We start from the raw sequence: 25,616 nt of genomic DNA, 5'->3' as shown, positions 1-25,616 counted from the left end.
TTCTCCACTGTCTCGTACAAGGGTTGTGCTCCCTGTGGCATATGGGGGGGGTCATGGGGTACAGGGGGAGATTGGGGGGTCATGGGGGGACATCAGGGGTCACAGGAGGACAGGGGGACATTGGGGGTCATGGGGGGACATCAGGTAGGTCATAGGTGGTACAGGGGGACATTGGAGGGTCACAGGGGGACATTGGGGGTCACAGGAGGGATGGGGGACATCAGAGGGGGACATCAAGGGGGTCACAGGCCGCAGGGGTCTCTTTGCCTTAAAAAAGAGGGTCTCTTTGCCTTCCTGGTGGTTGGCGGTTGAACTCTTTTCATCTCAACCCATGAGTTTTCTCACTTTTTATTCATGTCTCATTCTCCGAAATAATCAGAAAAGAACTTTCAAGATGCTGCTGCCGTCCGGTGAGCACTGCAGCTCGGCAGCCGCACATGCGGGGGTGCGTCCATGTGCTCGGCAGTGCCGTCCGTCGGTAACAGCCACGCGATGCCGCCGCACCTGCGGGGCGATGCCGCCGTGCTCGGCGCTGCCCGCCGGTAAGGAAACGCCGCTGCCGCCCCCGGCCGTGCTCTCGGCGCGCACGAGGTGGAACAGCAGCGCCGGTGCTGGCCCCGGGCAAGCGTGGTTCCTGCAGCGCTGGCACCGCGCGGGTTGGCAGCAGCGCCGCCGCAGCCTTGGCTGCCGCTGCAGCGCGGCAGGGTGCTGGGCGTGATGAGCGGTGGCGGGCGGCGGGCAGGAGCCCCGGTGAGGCGAGCGAGCCCCTTTGGGGGTGCGGGGGTGTCGCCTGCCCGCTGGGCCCGTGCTCTCGGGAGAGCCCCGTGTGTTCTCTCAGGGGGAGGCCAGCCGAGCGAGTGGAGTTACAGCAGAGGAAGGGAGGAGAGAGGCTGAAAGCAGCATCTGAGCTGGCAAATTCTCCCGAGGGCGAGAGCTGCGGTGAGTCCCGGGCCCTCGGGGCCCTGTCTCCACTCCCGTGCCTCCGATTGCCTCCCTGCCCCGCCCCTGGCCCCCTCGCTTTCCCACGCTGCTGCGATTTCCGTACCCCTGCCCCTTCCCTGTACCTCTCTTCTCCTTTCTCTTCTCTCCCACTCCCTCTTCCTCTCTTCCTTCATCTCGCTTGTTCTACCACTCCCTTTTTCTCTCTGCGCTTTTGTCCTGCTACCTCTCCCTCCTTTTTTTTTTTTTCTTTCCCTAGTCTCCGTCTTGGTCCTGCAGCCCATCGCTGGTTTTTTCCTTTTTCCATCTCTTTGTCCTGATCTGTGTCTGTCTCTTTACCGCGCCCCCCGCCCCGACTTTCTCTGGCCTGTTCCCTGGCGTTCTCTTCCTCGCTGCGCCTGTACGTGCTGCCTTCCTATCGCTCTCCTACCTTCCTTCTCTTTCTCTCCCTATCCCTTTGTCAGCCTTGGTCCTGTCTCTCTCCCTGTCTCTCATGATTCTTTCTTAATCTGCGCCCTGCTCCCTGTCCCGTTTCTTTTCTTCTCTCTGCCCTCCATCCTCCCCCTAACTTTTTGCCTGTATATCTCCGTACCGCTGCCTGTCCCATTGTTTCTCGCTACGCCCCCCCGCCCAGCTCGTCGTCCCGTTATTCCCCTCTGTCCTGCTCCCTTTCTTCTCATCCTGCAGCCCAGTGCTGGTTTGTCTTTCTCCCTCTCTTTGTCCTGATCCGCACCTCTCTTCTTCCCTCAATCTCTCTGGCTCGTTCTCTATCTTTTTTTCCTCCCTCCCTCCCTCTCACGCGGGTTCTCTCTCCAGCCGGCTGCTGCCTGCTCGTCACTTTCTCTCTCTTTCCCTCTGGCCTGCTCCATGACCCTGTTTGTTCTTCCGCTGTGTCCCTGTAGGACTCTTCATGCCTTTTTTTTTAGCGATGTGTGCATCTCGCTCCCTCGTTTTATTTTTTCTTTCTGTTCCTCTGCCCTGCTCCCCATTGCGCTCTCTTCGTTTTCCGTATCGGCTGCTCCGGTAACGACTGCTAAATTGTGCCAGGGGAAGGAGGGAGCGTACGGGCACCGAGCCCCGGAGCAGACTTGCTCCCGGGACTTGTAGGCATTAATGAATAAACACTTGCTGTCTCCTTTGCACTATGGGGCTGTGTTTGCAGTGCTTTGTGCTTGGTGAGCGGCTGCCAGAGAGTCCAGGGGAGCAGGTTACGTGGCGGGTGTCGGGGGCCATGGCTGCAGGTGTGGGCTGGGGCTGGAGGAGCCCTGAGGGTGGGGGCTGATGGTGATAGCCCCTCAGTGCAAAAGGGCCGCAGCCTCGGGGGATGGTGCTGCTGGGGCACGCCTGCCCGAGAGCGCCGACGAGTCGCAAGGACGTTTGCAACCCAGCAGTGGGACCGGCCGACGGTCAGTCGGCGTTGGGCCCCGTCAGGGCAGGTCCCAGGGCTTTTGTGAGAGCTGGTGGAGAGGGGCAGGAGATGGCTGCCCCCGCCCCTCTGGGTACCTGGAGACCTTCCCACCCCCTGGAAAAGGCGCTGGGTGCCTCCCCAACTCCACAGAACTCCTCCAGCCCTGCTCGCCCCGTGCAGCTGCCCCCAGCTCCGGCAGCTCCCCTGAAGCGTGTCCCGTAGCCGCAGATGGCCCCCAAATGCTGTCCTCATGGCCGCAGGCTGGCCCTTGAACACGCTGTATTCTCCATAAATGCTGGTGCCGTTAGCATTGGTTTGGGGAAGGAGCTCATGCTGAAGGAGGGGGTTCTGGCCTGAGGAGAGCTACGGTTGGTTATCGGTGTGGATAACGGTGGCTTTTTCTTTCCCTCTCCCAGAGGGAGCGCTGAAGACTCCGTTTTTGGTTCCTCTCCGGGGATGTTGTTGACTGCATCCGGCTCAGGTTTGCATGGGTTGCCTTTGGCCCCGTTGTCCTGGTGGCACGGGCAAAAAGGGACAGGCGGAGCGCTTCTTGGCTGTGGCCGGGAGCTGCCGCGGCTGAATCTGGGGAGGCCGGAGACAGGTAAAGCAGCTGAAGAATAAAATAAAGAGGGTCCAGCCGGCAGCTGCCTCCCGCTGCGGGCAAGAGAGCGCCTGCCTCTCCGGGTGAGGAAGGATCCCTCCTTGTAGTTGCAGAGCGCACGAGCGAGCGAGGCGACGTGTCTGGGCAGCCGTGTCTCGTGAGAGCTGTAAGAAACCTGTGTATCCTCGTAGGTGGAGGACAGGCGAGTGACCGGAGTCACAGAAGAGGAAGGGAGGAGAGAAGGAGAAAGCAGCGTCCAAACAGGCAAGTTCTCCCGGCAGCGCCAAGAGCAAGAGCTGCGGTGCGTCCCGGGCCCTCGGAGCCCTGTCTCCCCTCCTGCGCGTCCGGGTCCCTCCTTGCCCCTCCCCAGCCCCCTCGATTTCCCACGCCGCTGCAATTTTTTGTGGGGGTTAATTTCCCACCCCCCCCCCCCCCGCCCCCTTCTCCCCTGTACCTCCTTTCTGCATCTCGCTCTGAGCATCTGCCTGTCCCCATCTTTTAGGTCATCCCTCTCTCTGCCCTGTAGCCCATGGCTAGTTTTTTCCTTCTGTGTCTCTCTCTGCCCAGCACCTGGCCACTACTTTTGCATTCCTGCCTCTGTGTCCTGTAGCCTGTCACTATTTTTGCCGTCGCTGGCTTCCCCCCGCCCCCTTCTCCATCTCGCTCTTTTTTCACTTCCCATCCCTGTTTTTTAATTCCTTCCTCTCTGCTGTGTAGCCCTTTGCTTTTTCCTTTTGTCCATGTCTCTGTGTCCGTCCCGGTGCCCCCGTGGCTGGATGCCAGGCACCCACCAAAGGTGCTCTGTCGCTCCCCTCTTCAGCTGGACAGCGGAGAGAAAAAATAGAATGAAAAGCTCGTGGGTTGAGATAAGGACAGGGAGAGATTGCTCAGCAATTACTGTCACAGGCAAAACACAGGCTCAACTTGAGGAAACCAGTCTAATTGATTACCAGTCAAATCGGGGTAGGATAATGAGAAATAAGAACAGAATCTTAAAACACCTAAATCTTAAAACACCTTCCCCCCACCCCCTCCCTTCTTCCCGGGCTCAACTTCACTCCCGATTTCTCTGCCTCCCTCGTCCCGAGCAGCGCAGGGGAACTGGGGAATGTGGGTTGCGGTCTGGATTTTTCCCCTCAGTCTCTCTCTGCCGGGCTCCCTCTCTTTGTTCTTTCATTTCACGTTTTCTGTCCCGTAGCTCCACGCTATTTGCTTGCCTTTCTCTGTCTGTCTCTGGCGCCATCGCTCTGCCCCTGTTCGTGAATTCCTCGTTCTCCGCCCTGTAGGCTGTCGCTTTTGTCCTTTGTCCATCTCACTGTCTCTGGCTCCCCGAGGACCCTATTTTAGAATTGCCCCCCCCCTCTTCTTTCTGTACACATTGCTACCCTTTTTGCTCTCCTGCTCTCTTTTTTTTCCAGCTCCCTGTCCCTATTTCTTTATTCTTCCCTCTTCGCCCTGCAGCGTGTAGCTGCGGGGTTTGGTTTGTGTTGTCATCCCACGCACCCTCCCGGCCCCTTCCCTCTGTTGTTCGCTGTCCTGGTTCCCTGTCCCTGTTGTTTCATTCCTCCCTCTCTGCCATGCTCTTGCCGCTGCTTTTTTGTCTTTCCCCATGTCTCTTGGTCCAGCTTCCTGCCCCTGTTCTTCTCTCCTCCCTCTCTGTCTTGCTGCCCGTCCCAGGTTTCTCCCGCATCTCCATCCTGCTCCCCGTCCCTCTTTGTCAGTGTCTGTCCAGCTCCCTCTCCCCCTTTCTGCGGCCTCTCTCCCTGCTGCTTCTTTCTCCACCTCTGTCGGGCTCCCTCGTCCCCGTCCTTCTCTTGCTGTCCCATTCCCTGCCTCGTGCTTTCTCTCTACCCTCCCCTGTCCAGCGCCCCGCTCCTCATTTTTGGCGTCCCCCACCTCTGTCCGTTCCCCACCGAACTGACGAGCGTGGCTCCCGGAACCACGGCCAGGGTGTCCCAGGGGCAGGGGGAGTGTCGGGGGCCCTGAGCCCCGGAGCAGACTCGCTCCCGGGACTTGTTACGTGTGTGTGACTGAATAATCACTCGCCAGCTGAATTTGCGCTCCCTTTGCACCGGGCAAGGGGCTGTGATGGGGCCCAGGGTAGGAGGTGACACACTGTGGGGGTCAGGCAATGGCCCCCTGTTCCTGCTGGGCTCCAGCTGTGGGCCGGGGCTGGAGGAGCCCCAGGTGCGGGCAGTGAGGCTGATGGCCAGGGCCCCTCCCTGTAAAGGGGTGGCTGCCGGTGGAGGGGCTGGGGCTGCTGGTGCTGCCCTGCCCCGGGGGGCCGTGGAGGGGCCGGTGTGAGGCAAGGGGAGGAGTGGAGCGGTCGCCGGGCTGTGGCTGCACCTGCACCGAGGGAGGAGGTGAGCAGGGGCCGGGCGATGGACCGGGGGGGCGAAGGTGCCTGCGGGGGGGTGCGGGGCTGCCGTGTCGTGTCGTGTCGTGTCGTGTCGTGTCGTGTCGTGTCGTGTCGTGTCGTGTCGCAGCTGGGGGCGAGGGGAGCCGGGGCGTGTGGGGGTGCCGCGCCGTGTGCCGGAGCCGGGCGGCGGGGGCTGCCTGAGGAGCGCGGGGCTGCGCCGAGGGTTCGGCAGGGCTCCCGGGGGCGCCGGCGGGCGGGGGGAACGGCGGCGTCCCCGGAAGGGAGAAAGCGGGGCCGGCTGCCTCTCGCGGCGTGCCGGCAGCTGCGGTGCTGGGAAAGGGGCTTGCGGTCGGCCATGTTGCCTGCGCGGAGCATGCCGGGAGCTGTAGTTTTCGCGGCACGGCCCAGTCACGCGGCAGCCTGGTGGCCGAATCGCGGTGCTGCGTCCCGGCGTTCGCGCGCCGGGTGTGGCCCCTCCGGCGCGCCGTCGGTGTCCGGCGCATGCGCGGTGTGCGGGAGCGGCATGGCGGCGCGGCGGGCGCGATTGCCGGTGGCGGGTGAGGGCCAGGAGCAGCGGCGATGTGATGTGATGTGATGTGAGCCCCTTTGGTGGGTGCAGGGGTGTCTGCTGCCCGCCGGGCTCCCGGGGGTGGCGGGAGGGGAAGCTTCAAAGCTGCTGCTGCGGCAGGCTGCCGGGCAGCTGGGGGCGAGCGGGGTCGGGGCAGCCCCGGGGAGTTCCCCGAGAGAGAGCGGCGGTAGGAGGGAAGGAGGAGGACATGCCGCTGGCGCAGACGGCGGGCACGTCCCCAACTCGCCAGGGCTCCCCCTGAGCCCCGCCCTGGGCCCACTGAGCCCATGCAGCTGCCCCCAGCTCCAGCACCTGCCCTGAAGCCTGTCCTGTAGCCCTAGATCACCCCCAAGGCCTGTCGCGAAGGCTGGGAGCTGGCCCTCGAACGCGCTGGATTCTCCCTTAATGCGGTACCGATAGCAGCAGTGCAGGGAAGGAGCGGTGTCTGCAGAAGGCCCTGCATAAGGAGGGGCTGTGGCCGGGGGCAAGCTTTGATAATAATGGCCACTGGTTGTTCTTTCCCCCTCCCAGTGGCCGCGCTGAGGACACGGTTGCCCGTTCCTTCCCTGGAGATGCCGTTGACTGCCCCAGCTTCAGGCTGGCGTGGGTTGTCTGTGCCTGGCCTCGCTCTCTTAGCGGTGTGGGGGCAAAAGGAAACGGGCAGAGCGCTTGCTGGCTGTGGAGGAGAGCTGCCGCGGCTGAGGCTGGCGAAGGCAGAGAAAGGTAAAGCAGCTGAAGAATAAAATAAAGAGGGTGCAGCCGGCAGCTGCCTCCCGCTGCGGGCAAGAGAGCGTCTGCCTCTCTGGGTGAGGAAGGATCCCTCCTTGTAGTCATGTAGCGCGTGAGCGAGCGAGGCTATGCATCTAGGCAGCCATGTCTCTTTGTAGTCGCGCAGTGCGCCTACGTGTCTGGGCAGCCATGTCTCGTGAGAGCTGTAAGAGACCCGTGTATCCTCTTAGGTGGAGGACAGCCGAGCCACCGGAGTTACATAAGAGGAAGGGAGGAGAGAAGGAGAAGGAAGCGTCCGAACCGGCAAAATCACCCGGCAGCACCCAAGAGCGAGAGCTGTGGTGAGTCCTCGGCCCTGAGGGCTCTGTCTCTCGTCTTGTGCATCCCGGTCCCTTTACCTCTCCTTGCCTCTCTGTTCTTCTCTCCTGCTCCCTCTCCCTGGTTTTTTTCATTCTCTTTCTCTGTCCTGCAACCATTGAGTTTTTTTCCTTTTCCATCTCTTTCTCCTGATCTGCATCTATCCCTTTTTCCCCACAACTGCTCTGACCTGTTCCCTAGCGTCCTCTTCCTCTGCGCCTGTATGTGCCACTCCGTGTCCCTGCCTTCCTATCTCCCTCCTTCCTTCCTTCTCTTTCTAACCCCCTCTCCCTTTGTCTTGCTCACTGTCACTGCTTTTTTTCATTATATAGCTCACTGTCTGCTTCCTGTCCTAGTTTTTGTTGTCCTCTGTCTCTCCGCAGGGCTCCTCATACCTCTCTTTCTTTCTCCACCCCCCTTTGATTCTCAAGGTCTTTGTCTTTCTCTCTCTCTTATTGTCATTATTCTTGTCTGCCACTCTGTCTCGCTTCCTATCCCGTCGTTTCTCTCTGTCTTCCTTTGTCCCCCTCCCTGCCCGTATTCACGTTCGTCTCTGTCCTGTTGACCGTCCCAGGTGGTTTTTTTCTCCTCCATCTCCACCCTGCTGCTGCCCTGGTTTCCCCCCCAATGCTGTCTTGCTCTCCGTCCCTTTTTTCTCTGTCTGTCATTCTGTCCTGCTCCCTGTGTCTGTTTAATTTTTCCATCTCTGTCCTGCAGCCTGGTGCTGGTTCCCTGCCTCCCCCGCCCCCGCTACCCATCTTAGGCCTTTTTCCCTCCCTCTGTCCTGCTTCCTGGTTCTAATTTCTGCCTGTCTTTCACTTTCTCCTCTTTCTTCTTTCGCCTCCCTTTTTTCTCTCTCTGGGTCGCCTTGTCTTGCTCCCTGTCTTTCTCGGACAAGCTGTGTCCTGCTCCTTGTCCTTCTTCCCCACCCTCCCCATCTCCTAGCTTTCTTCCTGCCTGCCTTTTTTTCTTTGTCTCTCCTTCTGCCCCAATGTTTCTTTCTCTCTGTCACCGTCTTTGTCCTTCCTTTCTTCTTCCTCTCCTCCACTCCCTCCCATGTCTCTCTCTCCCTCCATCCTGCTCACGGACCCAACATTTTCTTGCTCTGTCTCTCTGCAGGGCCGGCGGGGGCGGAAGCGGCCCTGGGACAAATGCTGCCGTGGGGTCGTTGAGGGGTTTTGGGGCCGAGCCCGTGCCCGGCCTGGGTGAGCAGAGGCAGCCCCGTCCCATCCCATCCCCGGCTGCTCCTTGCTGGGGCTGGGCAGCCTCTGCCGCTCTCGGCATGAGTCGGGCTGAGAAACCTTTGTGAGTTCGAGGACGATACAGATACTCCACGTCAAACCCAGAGAAAAGGCAAAGCTGCTGCCGGTGCCAAAAAGCTGATGAAAAATTGCAGTTACCGGAGCATGCCTCGTTCCTGCATTGGTCCCTTGGGAGTCATGAATGTTTTCCCTTCAGGTAAAAGAACAAACTTTCATCTAGGATAAATTGAGAGCTGCCTGTAACTTTCGGTAGGGTCAAGTGTTTCTCTTCTGTTTGTTCATACTAGTTTTATGGGCAAGTTGGAAATAGCCTTTTATTTTTCTGTGCGTCGCTAAATTTTTAGTAATATGTGGTGTCGGCATAGTTGATTTTTGAGCAGCTAGATGCCACTAGAAGCATAATGAATGACACGGGATGGAAACCGGTGCTTAAGCTTGATTTTGATATGATTTTTTTTGTTTCTTTGTTTGCTTTCATTAGAATGTTGGTGGCGTGTTGTCCTGTGGCTCAATCCGCATTCTGTTCCATGGAACCTTCGATCTAGGACTTTGAAGTAAAAAAAAAAGTGTGTCCTTCCAACAAAGGACTGGTCATTCATAGGACTGAGGTGTAGACCTGGAGAATCTCTTAAGTACATGATCAGAATTGAAGCCAAATTTCACTTAACGTTGCTGCTGTTTGTCTTCACTTTCATGAATTTCCTCACTGCTGCCTCATGGTTGGGAGCTCTGAACTGTCATTTTTTTTCAGTCTGTAACACATTTGGGTTCCCCCACCCCCCCCAAGGAGAGGCTACATTTGAAAGTTAATTAGTGTCCTCACAAACGCGTCAGTCAATAAAACTGAATTATGTTTATTAAAGCCATAAGGATGATACCAGTCGTAGAGATCTGGACTACTTCGGAACATGTATTCATCACATGCAGACGCCATCGGGGAAACAGATCGCCTGTGCTTCATGCTCTGACAAGACAGCCTGGTGCAACAGGGAGGAGCTCCGAAAGAAAAAAAGATATAATGTCATGGTTTTGGTTTGTTGTTGCTTGGTGTTTCTGTGTTGGGTTTTGATGTTTGGGGTTTTTTTGTTTTTTGTTGGTTGGTTGGTTTATTTGTTTGTTTTAAAAAGAGTGCAGTGTTGACCGGTGGCAGCCTGCAGGGCTCTGTTGCTGCCTGAACCTCTCCTTTTCTGCTCTTTGCCTCCTCTTTCATGGCTCTAATTTTCATTTGGATCGTTTCAGAAGAGCAGTGAAGTTACTTGCCTGTGTCCATGTGGTGGTAATACCAGGAAGGTAAATGCTTGAACCAGTAGTGAGTCACTTGGCTACAAGTAGAGTTTCTGAAGGAAGAACAGCAGTAACAAGAAGCAAATAGCAAGTTATCAGAAATGTGCGTGTGTCAAAGACGTCGAAGTTTTATTGCCAAATGTTGTTTGGCGGTATGTTCCAAATGGCTATTTTTGGTAAGCATAAATTTTTCGGGAAAGCCGGGGTCGTGTGTGCAAAAATAGTTCCCTCTGTGCGTCCTGCTACGTAAATGGCATGGGAGGATAGGCTGTGCAGTGGCGGGGCCGTTGTTCCCTACTCTCAGTATTGCCGTAGTAGCGTTGCAATATTTCGACCTAACAGATGGGTTGAGGAATGGAAGGAGAATGCGTGTTTTCTGTAAAGGCTCTAAATGCCGACCCTTTGTCTGCCGCTTTCCTGTGCGTGAGATGAAGCTGTTTTACTTTTCTCCCTTGTTCCTGGTCTAAGTATTTCTGAAACCGTTGCTGCTCTCAGGAAAGCCAAAGGCATCTGGATTTGTGCAGCCGGAAAGAAAGGGGGGGAATAAAAAAAAAATCCCCCAACCAAAAAAAAACCCCCCACCAAAAGCCCAAAAGAACCCCTCTTTTTCAAGAACGAAAGCAAAAGCCAGAATCACCAATTTTTATGTTGTGGGAAAGCGCTGAAAAACCCCAGAATTGAATATGCTTGGAAAAAGCAAACAAATGCCAGTTTTATATTGTGGAAAAGCAAAAAAGACAAAAAGGAAAAAAACCACAACAAAACCCAAACAAACCCCAACCCCTAATTAGGGCTAAATGTGGGGTGAAACGCTGGCAGTTTGAGGAGCACCACTGAGTGTTATCCAGCATGGATCCGGTGTGGGTCAGTTACGTGGAGCGCATCGCCTGCTGCGGGTTGTCCCAGGTGAGTTACCTGCTGTGGATTACCCCGGGCGGACCCCCTGGCGTAGGTCATCCCCATGCGTGTCCCCCCGTGCACCTTTTCACCCGCACGTGCCCCTCTGTCCCTCCGTGTCCTCCTCCTCCTCCCCGTCCCCCTCTGTGTGTCTCCCTGCCCTCCCGAATGCTTTCCACCCGAGCGTCCCCCTGCACGAGGCTTTCCCCCAGGTGAGTTGTTTTTCCCTGGGGACGTGCCCCCGCCTCCGCCCCACCATATTGGGCACAGCCCCCCATAACCCCTCTGCTTCTGGGCCCTCAGGGCGCTGCTTGCAGCCCCCCAGACGCTTCCCCGCACCCTGCTCCCAGCCCTGTCTCCCTCCTCCGCTGTTTGGGATTTGTGCTGGGAACGGCGTTGATGACACGCTGGTGTTCTAGCCACTGCTGAGCAGCGTTTGCACCGAGCTGAGGCTTTTCCGGCTCCTCGTACCGCCCCGCCGCCGAGCGGGCTGGGGGGCACGAGGGGTTGGGAAGGGGACACGGGCGGGACAGCTGACCCCAGCTGACTAAAGGGCTGTTCCGGACTACGCGACGTCGTGTTCTCAGCTAATCGAGAAGCCCTGCACAGGAAGCATTCCTCGCGTGTAGGTGGGATGAGGAGAGCAGAGTTCCGATAGCACGGAGGTGAGGACAGGTGCACAGAGAACAGCGAAGCCCAAGAATCGCCGGCGTGTTGCTCATTCGCATCCGGGTCCTGCAGCGGCAGCCCGGCGCATGCGCTTTGCCGCGCTCTGTGCTGCCACGTGGTGCGCGAAATGCGGTCGTGAAGCTCCGGCTCCGCGCATGCGCAGTTGGGGCTCTCTCACGTGGCTCGGTGCTGCCACCCAGTGACCAAAACTTGGTACTGCAGCCCTAGCCCCGCTCGATCGCCGAAGAGTGCCGGGAGTCGCCGAAGGGCGGCGGCGAGTGCCGAAGAGTGCCGGGAATCGCCGAAGGGCGGCGGCGAGTGCCGAAGGGCGGCGGCGAGTGCCGAAGGGCGGCGGCGAGTGCCGAAGGGTGCCGGGAATCGCCGAAGGGTGCCGGGAATCGCCGAAGGGTGCCGGGAATCGCCGAAGGGCGGCTGCGAGTGCCGAAGGGCGGCGGCGAGTGCCGAAGAGTGCCGGGAATCGCCGAAGGGCGGCGGCGAGTGCCGAAGGGTGCCGGGAATCGCCGAAGGGCGGCGGCGAGTGCCGAAGGGTGCCGGGAATCGCCGAAGGGCGGCGGCGAGTGCCGAAGGGCGGCGGCGAGTGCCGAAGGGCGGCGGGAATCGCCGAAGGGCGGCGGCGAGTGCCGAAGGGCGCGGCGAGTGCCGAAGAGTGCCGGGAATCGCCGAAGGGCGGCGGCGAGTGCCGAAGGGTGCCGGGAATCGCCGAAGGGCGGCGGCGAGTGCCGAAGAGTGCCGGGAATCGCCGAAGGGCGGCGGCGAGTGCCGAAGGGTGCCGGGAATCGCCGAAGGGCGGCGGCGAGTGCCGAAGGGTGCCGGGAATCGCCGAAGGGCGGCGGCGAGTGCCGAAGAGTGCCGGGAATCGCCGAAGGGCGGCGGCGAGTGCCGAAGGGCGGCGGCGAGTGCCGAAGAGTGCCGGGAATCGCCGAAGGGCGGCGGCGAGTGCCGAAGGGTGCCGGGAATCGCCGAAGGGCGGCGGCGAGTGCCGAAGAGTGCCGGGAATCGCCGAAGGGCGGCAGCGAGTGCCGAAGGGCGGCGGGAATCGCCGAAGGGTGCCGGGAATCGCCGAAGGGCGGCGGCGAGTGCCGAAGGGTGCCGGGAATCGCCGAAGGGCGGCGGCGAGTGCCGAAGGGTGCCGGGAATCGCCGAAGGGCGGCGGCGAGTGCCGAAGGGCGGCGGCGAGTGCCGAAGGGCGGCGGCGAGTGCCGAAGTGTGCCGGGAATCGCCGAAGGGCGGCGGCGAGTGCCGAAGAGTGCCGGGAATCGCCGAAGGGCGGCGGCGAGTGCCGAAGGCAGGCGGGAATTGCCAAGGGGAATCGGGGAGTGCCGAAGGGCGGCGGGAATTGCCCTCGGGGGGCCACTCAGACCCCTGGGTCCCTCAGGGGGGCACCGCTGGGTCCCAGGGGGGCAACGAACCTCCCCCCTGCTGGGGGGGTGGTGCCGCTGTACGCCCCCCGACGCCCCGTCTCCCCAGTTCGGGGGGGTTCACCCAGCTGTGCCCCCCCCCCTCCTCCCAGGGTCCCCCCTCCCCGGGATGCTGGGGGCCACCCACGGCCCCATCCCCGTCCTCCGCATGTTCGGGGTGACGGCAGCCGGCAACAGCATCTGCCTCCACGTCCCGGCTTCGCCCCCTACTTCTACGTCCTGGGGCCCCCCCTGAGTCGGGGACCCCCCCGAACACCCCCTCACACCCACCCCCCCGCAGCTACGCCCGGGGATTCTCTAGTGCCTCCTGTAAGGGTTGTGCTCCCCATGGCAGGAGGGGGCTCCGTGCCCCCCTCAAATTCCCCCAACACCCCCAAAACTCCTCTGACCCCCCCCCAGCGCCCTGGGAGCCACCCCTAGCTGTCTCTGTGGTTTCTCCACTGTCTCGTACAAGGGTTGTGCTCCCTGTGGCATATGGGGGGGGTCATGGGGTACAGGGGGAGATTGGGGGGTCATGGGGGGACATCAGGGGTCACAGGAGGACAGGGGGACATTGGGGGTCATGGGGGGACATCAGGTAGGTCATAGGTGGTACAGGGGGACATTGGAGGGTCACAGGGGGACATTGGGGGTCACAGGAGGGATGGGGGACATCAGAGGGGGACATCAAGGGGGTCACAGGCCGCAGGGGTCTCTTTGCCTTAAAAAAGAGGGTCTCTTTGCCTTCCTGGTGGTTGGCGGTTGAACTCTTTTCATCTCAACCCATGAGTTTTCTCACTTTTTATTCATGTCTCATTCTCCGAAATAATCAGAAAAGAACTTTCAAGATGCTGCTGCCGTCCGGTGAGCACTGCAGCTCGGCAGCCGCACATGCGGGGGTGCGTCCATGTGCTCGGCAGTGCCGTCCGTCGGTAACAGCCACGCGATGCCGCCGCACCTGCGGGGCGATGCCGCCGTGCTCGGCGCTGCCCGCCGGTAAGGAAACGCCGCTGCCGCCCCCGGCCGTGCTCTCGGCGCGCACGAGGTGGAACAGCAGCGCCGGTGCTGGCCCCGGGCAAGCGTGGTTCCTGCAGCGCTGGCACCGCGCGGGTTGGCAGCAGCGCCGCCGCAGCCTTGGCTGCCGCTGCAGCGCGGCAGGGTGCTGGGCGTGATGAGCGGTGGCGGGCGGCGGGCAGGAGCCCCGGTGAGGCGAGCGAGCCCCTTTGGGGGTGCGGGGGTGTCGCCTGCCCGCTGGGCCCGTGCTCTCGGGAGAGCCCCGTGTGTTCTCTCAGGGGGAGGCCAGCCGAGCGAGTGGAGTTACAGCAGAGGAAGGGAGGAGAGAGGCTGAAAGCAGCATCTGAGCTGGCAAATTCTCCCGAGGGCGAGAGCTGCGGTGAGTCCCGGGCCCTCGGGGCCCTGTCTCCACTCCCGTGCCTCCGATTGCCTCCCTGCCCCGCCCCTGGCCCCCTCGCTTTCCCACGCTGCTGCGATTTCCGTACCCCTGCCCCTTCCCTGTACCTCTCTTCTCCTTTCTCTTCTCTCCCACTCCCTCTTCCTCTCTTCCTTCATCTCGCTTGTTCTACCACTCCCTTTTTCTCTCTGCGCTTTTGTCCTGCTACCTCTCCCTCCTTTTTTTTTTTTTCTTTCCCTAGTCTCCGTCTTGGTCCTGCAGCCCATCGCTGGTTTTTTCCTTTTTCCATCTCTTTGTCCTGATCTGTGTCTGTCTCTTTACCGCGCCCCCCGCCCCGACTTTCTCTGGCCTGTTCCCTGGCGTTCTCTTCCTCGCTGCGCCTGTACGTGCTGCCTTCCTATCGCTCTCCTACCTTCCTTCTCTTTCTCTCCCTATCCCTTTGTCAGCCTTGGTCCTGTCTCTCTCCCTGTCTCTCATGATTCTTTCTTAATCTGCGCCCTGCTCCCTGTCCCGTTTCTTTTCTTCTCTCTGCCCTCCATCCTCCCCCTAACTTTTTGCCTGTATATCTCCGTACCGCTGCCTGTCCCATTGTTTCTCGCTACGCCCCCCCGCCCAGCTCGTCGTCCCGTTATTCCCCTCTGTCCTGCTCCCTTTCTTCTCATCCTGCAGCCCAGTGCTGGTTTGTCTTTCTCCCTCTCTTTGTCCTGATCCGCACCTCTCTTCTTCCCTCAATCTCTCTGGCTCGTTCTCTATCTTTTTTTCCTCCCTCCCTCCCTCTCACGCGGGTTCTCTCTCCAGCCGGCTGCTGCCTGCTCGTCACTTTCTCTCTCTTTCCCTCTGGCCTGCTCCATGACCCTGTTTGTTCTTCCGCTGTGTCCCTGTAGGACTCTTCATGCCTTTTTTTTTAGCGATGTGTGCATCTCGCTCCCTCGTTTTATTTTTTCTTTCTGTTCCTCTGCCCTGCTCCCCATTGCGCTCTCTTCGTTTTCCGTATCGGCTGCTCCGGTAACGACTGCTAAATTGTGCCAGGGGAAGGAGGGAGCGTACGGGCACCGAGCCCCGGAGCAGACTTGCTCCCGGGACTTGTAGGCATTAATGAATAAACACTTGCTGTCTCCTTTGCACTATGGGGCTGTGTTTGCAGTGCTTTGTGCTTGGTGAGCGGCTGCCAGAGAGTCCAGGGGAGCAGGTTACGTGGCGGGTGTCGGGGGCCATGGCTGCAGGTGTGGGCTGGGGCTGGAGGAGCCCTGAGGGTGGGGGCTGATGGTGATAGCCCCTCAGTGCAAAAGGGCCGCAGCCTCGGGGGATGGTGCTGCTGGGGCACGCCTGCCCGAGAGCGCCGACGAGTCGCAAGGACGTTTGCAACCCAGCAGTGGGACCGGCCGACGGTCAGTCGGCGTTGGGCCCCGTCAGGGCAGGTCCCAGGGCTTTTGTGAGAGCTGGTGGAGAGGGGCAGGAGATGGCTGCCCCCGCCCCTCTGGGTACCTGGAGACCTTCCCACCCCCTGGAAAAGGCGCTGGGTGCCTCCCCAACTCCACAGAACTCCTCCAGCCCTGCTCGCCCCGTGCAGCTGCCCCCAGCTCCGGCAGCTCCCCTGAAGCGTGTCCCGTAGCCGCAGATGGCCCCCAAATGCTGTCCTCATGGCCGCAGGCTGGCCCTTGAACACGCTGTATTCTCCATAAATGCTGGTGCCGTTAGCATTGGTTTGGGGAAGGAGCTCATGCTGAAGGAGGGGGTTCTGGCCTGAGGAGAGCTACGGTTGGTTATCGGTGTGGATAACGGTGGCTTTTTCTTTCCCTCTCCCAGAGGGAGCGCTGAAGACTCCGTTTTTGGTTCCTCTCCGGGGATGTTGTTGACTGCATCCGGCTCAGGTTTGCATGGGTTGCCTTTGGCCCCGTTGTCCTGGTGGCACGGGCAAAAAGGGACAGGCGGAGCGCTTCTTGGCTGTGGCCGGGAGCTGCCGCGGCTGAATCTGGGGAGGCCGGAGACAGGTAAAGCAGCTGAAGAATAAAATAAAGAGGGTCCAGCCGGCAGCTGCCTCCCGCTGCGGGCAAGAGAGCGCCTGCCTCTCCGGGTGAGGAAGGATCCCTCCTTGTAGTTGCAGAGCGCACGAGCGAGCGAGGCGACGTGTCTGGGCAGCCGTGTCTCGTGAGAGCTGTAAGAAACCTGTGTATCCTCGTAGGTGGAGGACAGGCGAGTGACCGGAGTCACAGAAGAGGAAGGGAGGAGAGAAGGAGAAAGCAGCGTCCAAACAGGCAAGTTCTCCCGGCAGCGCCAAGAGCAAGAGCTGCGGTGCGTCCCGGGCCCTCGGAGCCCTGTCTCCCCTCCTGCGCGTCCGGGTCCCTCCTTGCCCCTCCCCAGCCCCCTCGATTTCCCACGCCGCTGCAATTTTTTGTGGGGGTTAATTTCCCACCCCCCCCCCCCCCGCCCCCTTCTCCCCTGTACCTCCTTTCTGCATCTCGCTCTGAGCATCTGCCTGTCCCCATCTTTTAGGTCATCCCTCTCTCTGCCCTGTAGCCCATGGCTAGTTTTTTCCTTCTGTGTCTCTCTCTGCCCAGCACCTGGCCACTACTTTTGCATTCCTGCCTCTGTGTCCTGTAGCCTGTCACTATTTTTGCCGTCGCTGGCTTCCCCCCGCCCCCTTCTCCATCTCGCTCTTTTTTCACTTCCCATCCCTGTTTTTTAATTCCTTCCTCTCTGCTGTGTAGCCCTTTGCTTTTTCCTTTTGTCCATGTCTCTGTGTCCGTCCCGGTGCCCCCGTGGCTGGATGCCAGGCACCCACCAAAGGTGCTCTGTCGCTCCCCTCTTCAGCTGGACAGCGGAGAGAAAAAATAGAATGAAAAGCTCGTGGGTTGAGATAAGGACAGGGAGAGATTGCTCAGCAATTACTGTCACAGGCAAAACACAGGCTCAACTTGAGGAAACCAGTCTAATTGATTACCAGTCAAATCGGGGTAGGATAATGAGAAATAAGAACAGAATCTTAAAACACCTAAATCTTAAAACACCTTCCCCCCACCCCCTCCCTTCTTCCCGGGCTCAACTTCACTCCCGATTTCTCTGCCTCCCTCGTCCCGAGCAGCGCAGGGGAACTGGGGAATGTGGGTTGCGGTCTGGATTTTTCCCCTCAGTCTCTCTCTGCCGGGCTCCCTCTCTTTGTTCTTTCATTTCACGTTTTCTGTCCCGTAGCTCCACGCTATTTGCTTGCCTTTCTCTGTCTGTCTCTGGCGCCATCGCTCTGCCCCTGTTCGTGAATTCCTCGTTCTCCGCCCTGTAGGCTGTCGCTTTTGTCCTTTGTCCATCTCACTGTCTCTGGCTCCCCGAGGACCCTATTTTAGAATTGCCCCCCCCCTCTTCTTTCTGTACACATTGCTACCCTTTTTGCTCTCCTGCTCTCTTTTTTTTCCAGCTCCCTGTCCCTATTTCTTTATTCTTCCCTCTTCGCCCTGCAGCGTGTAGCTGCGGGGTTTGGTTTGTGTTGTCATCCCACGCACCCTCCCGGCCCCTTCCCTCTGTTGTTCGCTGTCCTGGTTCCCTGTCCCTGTTGTTTCATTCCTCCCTCTCTGCCATGCTCTTGCCGCTGCTTTTTTGTCTTTCCCCATGTCTCTTGGTCCAGCTTCCTGCCCCTGTTCTTCTCTCCTCCCTCTCTGTCTTGCTGCCCGTCCCAGGTTTCTCCCGCATCTCCATCCTGCTCCCCGTCCCTCTTTGTCAGTGTCTGTCCAGCTCCCTCTCCCCCTTTCTGCGGCCTCTCTCCCTGCTGCTTCTTTCTCCACCTCTGTCGGGCTCCCTCGTCCCCGTCCTTCTCTTGCTGTCCCATTCCCTGCCTCGTGCTTTCTCTCTACCCTCCCCTGTCCAGCGCCCCGCTCCTCATTTTTGGCGTCCCCCACCTCTGTCCGTTCCCCACCGAACTGACGAGCGTGGCTCCCGGAACCACGGCCAGGGTGTCCCAGGGGCAGGGGGAGTGTCGGGGGCCCTGAGCCCCGGAGCAGACTCGCTCCCGGGACTTGTTACGTGTGTGTGACTGAATAATCACTCGCCAGCTGAATTTGCGCTCCCTTTGCACCGGGCAAGGGGCTGTGATGGGGCCCAGGGTAGGAGGTGACACACTGTGGGGGTCAGGCAATGGCCCCCTGTTCCTGCTGGGCTCCAGCTGTGGGCCGGGGCTGGAGGAGCCCCAGGTGCGGGCAGTGAGGCTGATGGCCAGGGCCCCTCCCTGTAAAGGGGTGGCTGCCGGTGGAGGGGCTGGGGCTGCTGGTGCTGCCCTGCCCCGGGGGGCCGTGGAGGGGCCGGTGTGAGGCAAGGGGAGGAGTGGAGCGGTCGCCGGGCTGTGGCTGCACCTGCACCGAGGGAGGAGGTGAGCAGGGGCCGGGCGATGGACCGGGGGGGCGAAGGTGCCTGCGGGGGGGTGCGGGGCTGCCGTGTCGTGCCGTGCCGTGTCGTGTCGTGCCGTGTCGTGTCGTGCCGTGTCGTGTCGTGCCGTGTCGTGTCGTGTCGTGCCGTGTCGTGCCGTGTCGTGTCGTGCCGTGCCGTGTCGTGCCGTGTCGTGTCGTGCCGTGTCGTGTCGTGTCGTGTCGTGTCGTGTCGTGTCGTGTCGTGTCGTGTCGTGTCGCAGCTGGGGGCGAGGGGAGCCGGGGCGTGTGGGGGTGCCGCGCCGTGTGCCGGAGCCGGGCGGCGGGGGCTGCCTGAGGAGCGCGGGGCTGCGCCGAGGGTTCGGCAGGGCTCCCGGGGGCGCCGGCGGGCGGGGGGAACGGCGGCGTCCCCGGAAGGGAGAAAGCGGGGCCGGCTGCCTCTCGCGGCGTGCCGGCAGCTGCGGTGCTGGGAAAGGGGCTTGCGGTCGGCCATGTTGCCTGCGCGGAGCATGCCGGGAGCTGTAGTTTTCGCGGCACGGCCCAGTCACGCGGCAGCCTGGTGGCCGAATCGCGGTGCTGCGTCCCGGCGTTCGCGCGCCGGGTGTGGCCCCTCCGGCGCGCCGTCGGTGTCCGGCGCATGCGCGGTGTGCGGGAGCGGCATGGCGGCGCGGCGGGCGCGATTGCCGGTGGCGGGTGAGGGCCAGGAGCAGCGGCGATGTGATGTGATGTGATGTGAGCCCCTTTGGTGGGTGCAGGGGTGTCTGCTGCCCGCCGGGCTCCCGGGGGTGGCGGGAGGGGAAGCTTCAAAGCTGCTGCTGCGGCAGGCTGCCGGGCAGCTGGGGGCGAGCGGGGTCGGGGCAGCCCCGGGGAGTTCCCCGAGAGAGAGCGGCGGTAGGAGGGAAGGAGGAGGACATGCCGCTGGCGCAGACGGCGGGCACGTCCCCAACTCGCCAGGGCTCCCCCTGAGCCCCGCCCTGGGCCCACTGAGCCCATGCAGCTGCCCCCAGCTCCAGCACCTGCCCTGAAGCCTGTCCTGTAGCCCTAGATCACCCCCAAGGCCTGTCGCGAAGGCTGGGAGCTGGCCCTCGAACGCGCTGGATTCTCCCTTAATGCGGTACCGATAGCAGCAGTGCAGGGAAGGAGCGGTGTCTGCAGAAGGCCCTGCATAAGGAGGGGCTGTGGCCGGGGGCAAGCTTTGATAATAATGGCCACTGGTTGTTCTTTCCCCCTCCCAGTGGCCGCGCTGAGGACACGGTTGCCCGTTCCTTCCCTGGAGATGCCGTTGACTGCCCCAGCTTCAGGCTGGCGTGGGTTGTCTGTGCCTGGCCTCGCTCTCTTAGCGGTGTGGGGGCAAAAGGAAACGGGCAGAGCGCTTGCTGGCTGTGGAGGAGAGCTGCCGCGGCTGAGGCTGGCGAAGGCAGAGAAAGGTAAAGCAGCTGAAGAATAAAATAAAGAGGGTGCAGCCGGCAGCTGCCTCCCGCTGCGGGCAAGAGAGCGTCTGCCTCTCTGGGTGAGGAAGGATCCCTCCTTGTAGTCATGTAGCGCGTGAGCGAGCGAGGCTATGCATCTAGGCAGCCATGTCTCTTTGTAGTCGCGCAGTGCGCCTACGTGTCTGGGCAGCCATGTCTCGTGAGAGCTGTAAGAGACCCGTGTATCCTCTTAGGTGGAGGACAGCCGAGCCACCGGAGTTACATAAGAGGAAGGGAGGAGAGAAGGAGAAGGAAGCGTCCGAACCGGCAAAATCACCCGGCAGCACCCAAGAGCGAGAGCTGTGGTGAGTCCTCGGCCCTGAGGGCTCTGTCTCTCGTCTTGTGCATCCCGGTCCCTTTACCTCTCCTTGCCTCTCTGTTCTTCTCTCCTGCTCCCTCTCCCTGGTTTTTTTCATTCTCTTTCTCTGTCCTGCAACCATTGAGTTTTTTTCCTTTTCCATCTCTTTCTCCTGATCTGCATCTATCCCTTTTTCCCCACAACTGCTCTGACCTGTTCCCTAGCGTCCTCTTCCTCTGCGCCTGTATGTGCCACTCCGTGTCCCTGCCTTCCTATCTCCCTCCTTCCTTCCTTCTCTTTCTAACCCCCTCTCCCTTTGTCTTGCTCACTGTCACTGCTTTTTTTCATTATATAGCTCACTGTCTGCTTCCTGTCCTAGTTTTTGTTGTCCTCTGTCTCTCCGCAGGGCTCCTCATACCTCTCTTTCTTTCTCCACCCCCCTTTGATTCTCAAGGTCTTTGTCTTTCTCTCTCTCTTATTGTCATTATTCTTGTCTGCCACTCTGTCTCGCTTCCTATCCCGTCGTTTCTCTCTGTCTTCCTTTGTCCCCCTCCCTGCCCGTATTCACGTTCGTCTCTGTCCTGTTGACCGTCCCAGGTGGTTTTTTTCTCCTCCATCTCCACCCTGCTGCTGCCCTGGTTTCCCCCCCAATGCTGTCTTGCTCTCCGTCCCTTTTTTCTCTGTCTGTCATTCTGTCCTGCTCCCTGTGTCTGTTTAATTTTTCCATCTCTGTCCTGCAGCCTGGTGCTGGTTCCCTGCCTCCCCCGCCCCCGCTACCCATCTTAGGCCTTTTTCCCTCCCTCTGTCCTGCTTCCTGGTTCTAATTTCTGCCTGTCTTTCACTTTCTCCTCTTTCTTCTTTCGCCTCCCTTTTTTCTCTCTCTGGGTCGCCTTGTCTTGCTCCCTGTCTTTCTCGGACAAGCTGTGTCCTGCTCCTTGTCCTTCTTCCCCACCCTCCCCATCTCCTAGCTTTCTTCCTGCCTGCCTTTTTTTCTTTGTCTCTCCTTCTGCCCCAATGTTTCTTTCTCTCTGTCACCGTCTTTGTCCTTCCTTTCTTCTTCCTCTCCTCCACTCCCTCCCATGTCTCTCTCTCCCTCCATCCTGCTCACGGACCCAACATTTTCTTGCTCTGTCTCTCTGCAGGGCCGGCGGGGGCGGAAGCGGCCCTGGGACAAATGCTGCCGTGGGGTCGTTGAGGGGTTTTGGGGCCGAGCCCGTGCCCGGCCTGGGTGAGCAGAGGCAGCCCCGTCCCATCCCATCCCCGGCTGCTCCTTGCTGGGGCTGGGCAGCCTCTGCCGCTCTCGGCATGAGTCGGGCTGAGAAACCTTTGTGAGTTCGAGGACGATACAGATACTCCACGTCAAACCCAGAGAAAAGGCAAAGCTGCTGCCGGTGCCAAAAAGCTGATGAAAAATTGCAGTTACCGGAGCATGCCTCGTTCCTGCATTGGTCCCTTGGGAGTCATGAATGTTTTCCCTTCAGGTAAAAGAACAAACTTTCATCTAGGATAAATTGAGAGCTGCCTGTAACTTTCGGTAGGGTCAAGTGTTTCTCTTCTGTTTGTTCATACTAGTTTTATGGGCAAGTTGGAAATAGCCTTTTATTTTTCTGTGCGTCGCTAAATTTTTAGTAATATGTGGTGTCGGCATAGTTGATTTTTGAGCAGCTAGATGCCACTAGAAGCATAATGAATGACACGGGATGGAAACCGGTGCTTAAGCTTGATTTTGATATGATTTTTTTTGTTTCTTTGTTTGCTTTCATTAGAATGTTGGTGGCGTGTTGTCCTGTGGCTCAATCCGCATTCTGTTCCATGGAACCTTCGATCTAGGACTTTGAAGTAAAAAAAAAAGTGTGTCCTTCCAACAAAGGACTGGTCATTCATAGGACTGAGGTGTAGACCTGGAGAATCTCTTAAGTACATGATCAGAATTGAAGCCAAATTTCACTTAACGTTGCTGCTGTTTGTCTTCACTTTCATGAATTTCCTCACTGCTGCCTCATGGTTGGGAGCTCTGAACTGTCATTTTTTTTCAGTCTGTAACACATTTGGGTTCCCCCACCCCCCCCAAGGAGAGGCTACATTTGAAAGTTAATTAGTGTCCTCACAAACGCGTCAGTCAATAAAACTGAATTATGTTTATTAAAGCCATAAGGATGATACCAGTCGTAGAGATCTGGACTACTTCGGAACATGTATTCATCACATGCAGACGCCATCGGGGAAACAGATCGCCTGTGCTTCATGCTCTGACAAGACAGCCTGGTGCAACAGGGAGGAGCTCCGAAAGAAAAAAAGATATAATGTCATGGTTTTGGTTTGTTGTTGCTTGGTGTTTCTGTGTTGGGTTTTGATGTTTGGGGTTTTTTTGTTTTTTGTTGGTTGGTTGGTTTATTTGTTTGTTTTAAAAAGAGTGCAGTGTTGACCGGTGGCAGCCTGCAGGGCTCTGTTGCTGCCTGAACCTCTCCTTTTCTGCTCTTTGCCTCCTCTTTCATGGCTCTAATTTTCATTTGGATCGTTTCAGAAGAGCAGTGAAGTTACTTGCCTGTGTCCATGTGGTGGTAATACCAGGAAGGTAAATGCTTGAACCAGTAGTGAGTCACTTGGCTACAAGTAGAGTTTCTGAAGGAAGAACAGCAGTAACAAGAAGCAAATAGCAAGTTATCAGAAATGTGCGTGTGTCAAAGACGTCGAAGTTTTATTGCCAAATGTTGTTTGGCGGTATGTTCCAAATGGCTATTTTTGGTAAGCATAAATTTTTCGGGAAAGCCGGGGTCGTGTGTGCAAAAATAGTTCCCTCTGTGCGTCCTGCTACGTAAATGGCATGGGAGGATAGGCTGTGCAGTGGCGGGGCCGTTGTTCCCTACTCTCAGTATTGCCGTAGTAGCGTTGCAATATTTCGACCTAACAGATGGGTTGAGGAATGGAAGGAGAATGCGTGTTTTCTGTAAAGGCTCTAAATGCCGACCCTTTGTCTGCCGCTTTCCTGTGCGTGAGATGAAGCTGTTTTACTTTTCTCCCTTGTTCCTGGTCTAAGTATTTCTGAAACCGTTGCTGCTCTCAGGAAAGCCAAAGGCATCTGGATTTGTGCAGCCGGAAAGAAAGGGGGGGAATAAAAAAAAAATCCCCCAACCAAAAAAAAACCCCCCACCAAAAGCCCAAAAGAACCCCTCTTTTTCAAGAACGAAAGCAAAAGCCAGAATCACCAATTTTTATGTTGTGGGAAAGCGCTGAAAAACCCCAGAATTGAATATGCTTGGAAAAAGCAAACAAATGCCAGTTTTATATTGTGGAAAAGCAAAAAAGACAAAAAGGAAAAAAACCACAACAAAACCCAAACAAACCCCAACCCCTAATTAGGGCTAAATGTGGGGTGAAACGCTGGCAGTTTGAGGAGCACCACTGAGTGTTATCCAGCATGGATCCGGTGTGGGTCAGTTACGTGGAGCGCATCGCCTGCTGCGGGTTGTCCCAGGTGAGTTACCTGCTGTGGATTACCCCGGGCGGACCCCCTGGCGTAGGTCATCCCCATGCGTGTCCCCCCGTGCACCTTTTCACCCGCACGTGCCCCTCTGTCCCTCCGTGTCCTCCTCCTCCTCCCCGTCCCCCTCTGTGTGTCTCCCTGCCCTCCCGAATGCTTTCCACCCGAGCGTCCCCCTGCACGAGGCTTTCCCCCAGGTGAGTTGTTTTTCCCTGGGGACGTGCCCCCGCCTCCGCCCCACCATATTGGGCACAGCCCCCCATAACCCCTCTGCTTCTGGGCCCTCAGGGCGCTGCTTGCAGCCCCCCAGACGCTTCCCCGCACCCTGCTCCCAGCCCTGTCTCCCTCCTCCGCTGTTTGGGATTTGTGCTGGGAACGGCGTTGATGACACGCTGGTGTTCTAGCCACTGCTGAGCAGCGTTTGCACCGAGCTGAGGCTTTTCCGGCTCCTCGTACCGCCCCGCCGCCGAGCGGGCTGGGGGGCACGAGGGGTTGGGAAGGGGACACGGGCGGGACAGCTGACCCCAGCTGACTAAAGGGCTGTTCCGGACTACGCGACGTCGTGTTCTCAGCTAATCGAGAAGCCCTGCACAGGAAGCATTCCTCGCGTGTAGGTGGGATGAGGAGAGCAGAGTTCCGATAGCACGGAGGTGAGGACAGGTGCACAGAGAACAGCGAAGCCCAAGAATCGCCGGCGTGTTGCTCATTCGCATCCGGGTCCTGCAGCGGCAGCCCGGCGCATGCGCTTTGCCGCGCTCTGTGCTGCCACGTGGTGCGCGAAATGCGGTCGTGAAGCTCCGGCTCCGCGCATGCGCAGTTGGGGCTCTTTCACGTGGCTCGGTGCTGCCACCCAGTGACCAAAACTTGGTACTGCAGCCCTAGCCCCGCTCGATCGCCGAAGAGTGCCGGGAGTCGCCGAAGGGCGGCGGCGAGTGCCGAAGAGTGCCGGGAATCGCCGAAGGGCGGCGGCGAGTGCCGAAGGGCGGCGGCGAGTGCCGAAGGGCGGCGGCGAGTGCCGAAGGGTGCCGGGAATCGCCGAAGGGTGCCGGGAATCGCCGAAGGGTGCCGGGAATCGCCGAAGGGCGGCTGCGAGTGCCGAAGGGCGGCGGCGAGTGCCGAAGAGTGCCGGGAATCGCCGAAGGGCGGCGGCGAGTGCCGAAGGGTGCCGGGAATCGCCGAAGGGCGGCGGCGAGTGCCGAAGGGTGCCGGGAATCGCCGAAGGGCGGCGGCGAGTGCCGAAGGGCGGCGGCGAGTGCCGAAGGGCGGCGGGAATCGCCGAAGGGCGGCGGCGAGTGCCGAAGGGCGCGGCGAGTGCCGAAGAGTGCCGGGAATCGCCGAAGGGCGGCGGCGAGTGCCGAAGGGTGCCGGGAATCGCCGAAGGGCGGCGGCGAGTGCCGAAGAGTGCCGGGAATCGCCGAAGGGCGGCGGCGAGTGCCGAAGGGTGCCGGGAATCGCCGAAGGGCGGCGGCGAGTGCCGAAGGGTGCCGGGAATCGCCGAAGGGCGGCGGCGAGTGCCGAAGAGTGCCGGGAATCGCCGAAGGGCGGCGGCGAGTGCCGAAGGGCGGCGGCGAGTGCCGAAGAGTGCCGGGAATCGCCGAAGGGCGGCGGCGAGTGCCGAAGGGTGCCGGGAATCGCCGAAGGGCGGCGGCGAGTGCCGAAGAGTGCCGGGAATCGCCGAAGGGCGGCAGCGAGTGCCGAAGGGCGGCGGGAATCGCCGAAGGGTGCCGGGAATCGCCGAAGGGCGGCGGCGAGTGCCGAAGGGTGCCGGGAATCGCCGAAGGGCGGCGGCGAGTGCCGAAGGGTGCCGGGAATCGCCGAAGGGCGGCGGCGAGTGCCGAAGGGTGCCGGGAATCGCCGAAGGGCGGCGGCGAGTGCCGAAGTGTGCCGGGAATCGCCGAAGGGCGGCGGCGAGTGCCGAAGAGTGCCGGGAATCGCCGAAGGGCGGCGGCGAGTGCCGAAGGCAGGCGGGAATTGCCAAGGGGAATCGGGGAGTGCCGAAGGGCGGCGGGAATTGCCCTCGGGGGGCCACTCAGACCCCTGGGTCCCTCAGGGGGGCACCGCTGGGTCCCAGGGGGGCAACGAACCTCCCCCCTGCTGGGGGGGTGGTGCCGCTGTAC

The sequence above is a fragment of the Pelecanus crispus genome, chromosome Z (genome assembly GCF_030463565.1).
Source record: "Pelecanus crispus isolate bPelCri1 chromosome Z, bPelCri1.pri, whole genome shotgun sequence".
NCBI lineage: Eukaryota > Metazoa > Chordata > Aves > Pelecaniformes > Pelecanidae > Pelecanus > Pelecanus crispus.
This window is presented reverse-complemented; position numbering follows the sequence as displayed.